The sequence below is a fragment of the Montipora foliosa genome, chromosome 5 (genome assembly GCF_036669935.1).
Source record: "Montipora foliosa isolate CH-2021 chromosome 5, ASM3666993v2, whole genome shotgun sequence".
NCBI lineage: Eukaryota > Metazoa > Cnidaria > Anthozoa > Scleractinia > Acroporidae > Montipora > Montipora foliosa.
Window position 1 is genome coordinate 293,295 of NC_090873.1, and position 5,177 is coordinate 298,471.

Genomic DNA, 5,177 nt, shown 5'->3' on the forward strand with positions numbered 1-5,177 from the left:
AGTAATAGAATTATTACAGTATTTCAAAGGTCATCATTGCAATGGTATTTTCAGGAATTGTGGATCTGTCAACTTTGAATTGATATAATTCTCTCTTTATTCAAGAAAGATGCTACCTCTTTATATGTAAATGTATGATGTAAAGGGTGTTTATGGAAATGGGGACTTCATTAAAAAAAATGCCAATTCCTAAACGAAAAAATGTGTTTACACAAACAACAGGCAAAATAACCAAGAAAGTCTGCGTAACTTTCTAAATAGTGTACTTTATTGCAAAATTTTTCATTAGTTCAATTTAACTTACAATACGCATGCATGCGCTCAATGGTGCATGCTTTTAAAATCATACAACTGTTAACTAAAAAAGTGGTCTACACAGTTACACGTACATAATTATGGACTGTTTGCACCGCTCAAGCTCCTTTTAGGCTGGCTTCATGGTTTCCCTACTTCAGATTCTTTGCCACAATAACTTGGTTTTTTTATTGAATCTTCAGTTACAGTAGATGCTGTTTACTTCAACAACCCAATGGTTATATTTACAATTTAAATGTAAAACAGCATGAAACAGAAACACTGACAAACTTGTGGCTTTTAAAACTACCACTTGTAACTTTACAGTGTACAAGAAGCCTTAAATTTTACAATACTATGAACTAAAAGGTAAGTAAAGATAGGCTTTAGGGTTAGGGTTACATGTATTCAAACATAACTTAGGAATAATTTATATGTATTTTTTTCTTGCTTTACACATCCATTGTGCCTCTAGACATACTCTCAGTGTTAGGAACAGCACAGGCACCAACCACTGTTGCTGATGGTGGTGCATTTCCAGTGTCTATGTATGAGGGCCGTATGGTGGTGGCTGTTCTTGTTCCTTTGATGGTTGCTGTAGGTAATAGCAAAAAATAATGTTACACGGAGAAAATTTTGCTACACCAGCATGCAAGGAATCTCTCTCAGCATTAATTTTGGTGTCACTGCATTACATGTATCTTGTTCCCAGCAGCTTTGAATTTAACAGCACATTTCAAATTCAAACGTATTCTCGTGAACCGAATGGTAGAGAAACCCCTCTAGACGTAAACAATATGGAATGAGACGAAGTAGCCGGAACTCTAATACGTTACAAATAATTTATAATAAAGGTGACAACCCTTACACTAACCCTAACCATTAATTTTATAGAGCTTAGAACTATGTTTTATGTACACTTCACATGACAGGAACTTTCACAAGATCCCCGGAATAATAAAAATAGGTCCGCAATGCGTACTTGTGTGGGATTTCAGTCAAATAAACGTTGATGATTAGCATTACATGTACAGTAAAGGTAATACATTTTGTCATGTTATAATGATAAATGTCGAGTAAAGATTCCGTAGAATCCCATGCAGATGAGAAAACTGTTAGGGGAGAAACATGTTTGGACTTCTAGTTTCGAGGAAATTTGGGGTGCTTACCATTAAATTTTGTCAAAATAAGGAGGCAGTGTGGCCTTGAGGTCCGGAGATCCCGGGTTCAAGACCCGCTCTGACCACACTTTGAATTATTTTGTTCCTGGCAGTCCCTGGTTCAACTTCCCAGCTGCACTTGTAAATAGCCAACTGGTTTGCCTCCGGCCAGTTGGGATTCTTAACAGTTGTTGTTGTTGTGTTCTGTTGTTTCGTTGATTGTGTTTCATTGGCCCTGAAAAGCCCCTATGGGAAGCAGTCAATTAAGTATGTATTGTATTGTATTGTAAAATAAACCGGTTGGGATGACCAGTGAATACTGGTAACAGTCTTTCCAAAATCAGCAAACCAGCCCAACAAGATGGCGCTTACCATTTACAATTGTTTTCGGCTGATGAGAGACTGGAAACTGGAAAATTTAGCAAATGGTAAGGAAATTTTCATTGATCTGTTCGGAAAAAGAGGAAAAAAAGAGGACTACAAATCCGGAAATTTCGGTTGAAAGTGAAATGGAACGGAAATTTTTTGGAAAATCTGTTCGCAAATTAAGAGGTTGTCCTCTTTTTCCGTTAAGAACGGAACGGCGGAAATTTCCTTACCATTTGCTAATCTTTCCAGGTTCCAGTCGCTAATCAGCAGACAACAATTACGGGAAATCGAATTGCAAATGAGTGGTAAACGCCATCGCGTACGGTTGGTTTGCTGATTTTGGAAAAACCCTTACCATTACCGGTATTCATCGGTCGTCCCAACCGGTTTATTCTGACAAATGGTAAGCAGCCTTACTGTTCCATTTGACTTTCAACTGCAATTTCCGGAATTTTTTTTGCTAAATGGTAAGCACCGTAGCTCTCTTAGGGTGCAGTTACACGGAGCTCTTTCTGTCGTGGTAAGTGACCTTTTTACGACGGGAAACTGCATTTAGCGAGTATTACCGATATTTCCCCGAGGTAAACTTCCCGTGGTAAATATTTATGGATTCGTCAAAAAGATCACACAAAGAACCCCTGACATTAAATGTGGTGGTGTTTTGATGTCCAAGGTATAAGAGCCAATCACAATTCTCCATTTAAATGGTTTTCCTTCCTGACAGTTTTTTTAACGTTAGCAAAGTCAGCGGAAATAAAGAACTACGACAAATCCAAAAATATCTAAACATAAATTGTCAGTTTTGCTCTGTGAAAGCTCACAATAAATGTAAGTTGAAGGGTTGTAAAACTCACTAAGTAACATATTTTCAAAGTTAACTCGTTTTCTGTGAGAGTAAATTAAATTCAAAGTGTTTTTTATTATTGCAGTGGTTAATTGCCTACAGGCCTTGCTGAGAAATGCAACTTTGGAGACAAATGTTTAAGCAATAGAGGACGTTTTCCGTGTTTCCGTAGCCTCATCTAAACCCGAAGGGGGTGGGGGTTGGGAGAATTCGAGACAGTTATGCAAACCCGAGCTGCACTGTCGAGAATTCTCCCAACTTCCCCGAGTGTTTAGATGAGGCTATGGAAACAAGGAAAACGTCCTCTATTGCTTAAATAGAATATTTCTTACAAGATAATTCGACAAATGAAGGAAAATTCTTGATTAAAACAGAATTTCTTGATACACGCTCATATTTCCTAAAAGCCAATCAAAATACATAACCAATCAAAATCGTGTGATGTCACAGCCGTTTTTCCATACTCTCACCAAAACACAGCTATTGACCAATGGGAGTGCGCGTACGATCCTAATTATTTTATAATACAAAATAAGTGAAAACTAACCCGATCACGGTATTGTTGTGGCAAAACAAAATGATATTGGCAACATGGTATTCGCAATTAACGCAATATTTACGGAAACAGTTAGCTTTGTCGAGTAAAAGTGTTGGCTACAGGTGATTAGGGTTTAGGTTTACCTTATAAGTTAATCGCACCGAGAAAACAAGTCGAAATTTGCCAAACAACAGCCGAGAAGAGTAATGGCCGCTACACACAAACAATCGTTCCCAGGGTCCTCTCTCTTCCTAATAGAGACCACGTGACAAACACTTGGCTCTCCTGTACAAATAAATTTAAGCAATAGAGGACGTTTTCCGTGTTTCCATAGCCTCAACTAAACGAGGAGGAGTTGGGGAGATTCGAAACAGTTATGCAAACCCGAGACCCAGTCGAGGGTTTGCATAACTGTCAAGAATTCCCCCAACTTCCCCGATGTTTAGATGAGGCTATGGAAACACGGAAAAAAAGTCCTCTATTGCTTCTATAAAACATTTCTCAAAGATAATTCGACAAAGGAAACAAATGAAGGAAAATTCTTGATTGAAAGAGATTTTCTTGATACACGCTCATATTTCCTACCAGCCAAGCAAAACGCACATCTCACAAGCATATAACCAATCAAAATTCATGTGATGTCAGAGCCATGTTTCCATACTCTCATCTAAACACAGCTATTGATCAATGAGAGTGCACCGTACTATCCTGATTATTTTATAAAAAGAAATATCGCCAGTCCTGACAAAGTGTGGGGAAATCCCACACAAAAATATTACCTGGAATTGAGTTTGCGGTGACACAGCTGCACCAGCATATGATACAGTCACTGTACCAGGTGGAACTGGAGCAGATGAGGTGTTCCAATAACCAGGTGGTGCCATTACTGCAGGCTGTGAAGAATCAAAAGGGAGTTTCAGGTGGGTTTGATAAGGCCAACATAAGATTTTACTTTACTAAAACGAAGCAAAGAATAATGCTGCCCATGTAACATGAATTTTACTGCAAGTGTTTTTTTCTGAATTTATACAATTTTTGCAAAACCTCCGCACACAAAGTACTTTGAGTAGCAACCCTAACACTTTGAACCTAACAGCCTATTGTCAAGACACTGATAAAGCGTCATGGCATGAGTTTTAAACCCGATTCAAAAACTCATTAATAACACTCCGCGTGGCGACGCGACAGGCAGAAAAAGTCGTAGAAAAAAAATCGCGAGAAACTGAATGAGTTGAATTTCTCGCGATTTTTTTCTGCGATTTTTTCAGCTGTCGCGTAGCCACTTCAAGGGTGGCTAGACTTGCGCTTTTCATCGTGCGCTTTTTGTTGTTTTCTTTGTTATTTCTTATTTTATTGTTGGTAACAGCACAATTAGCTTAACCAAGTAATAAAACTGAGGAACTGAAGTTATTATTATTATTAGTAGAAGTAGCAGTAGCAGTGACTGTAGCAGTAGCAGTGGCAGTGGCAGTGGTAGTGGTAGTGGTAGTAGTAGTATCATCAATTTCTACCTGCTGTTGTATGTACATAGGTTGCTGTCCAGTTTGTTGTGAAGCCAGGAGGCAGTGCAGTTGCCACAGCACCAGTTGGTTTGAATAATAACAACACCAGATTGACTCCCAGGGTAAATTTGCTGTGCACCTGGATGCACATAAGTTACAACTTGCTGATTGGCTGCTGCCTGTATATGTTGTAAAAAAATCAACAATTCTTTTAATGAAAAGTTAAAGTACTATATTATGTATGCAAAGTCCACAACTAAAACTCAGGTGCCAGTTGTTCAAAGAATGGATAGCCCTATTCCAGGAATGTCGCTAAGCACCAGCTGCCGGTGAAAATCACCACTTGAGAAAGGGTGATCGCAATGTGTCCTTGTGCAATTATAGATTCATTTCTCACATATTTTCATTTAGTTTTCAAAATGGACCTAGTATTTTTGTGAAAACTTTGAAAACATGCGTGAAATTAACCC

General features: G+C 38.4%; 1 long non-coding RNA gene across 1 annotated transcript; it reads right to left on the bottom strand.

Moving 5' to 3' along the window:
* Positions 1 to 751: 751 nt before the first annotated feature.
* Positions 752 to 4,839, bottom strand: LOC138003266 (uncharacterized). Its single transcript, XR_011123459.1, has 3 exons — positions 4,717 to 4,839; positions 3,985 to 4,098; positions 752 to 889 (listed from the first exon to the last, which is right to left on the bottom strand). It is a non-coding gene; the product is annotated as an uncharacterized lncRNA (long non-coding RNA).
* Between the last annotated feature and the right edge of the window lie 338 nt (positions 4,840 to 5,177).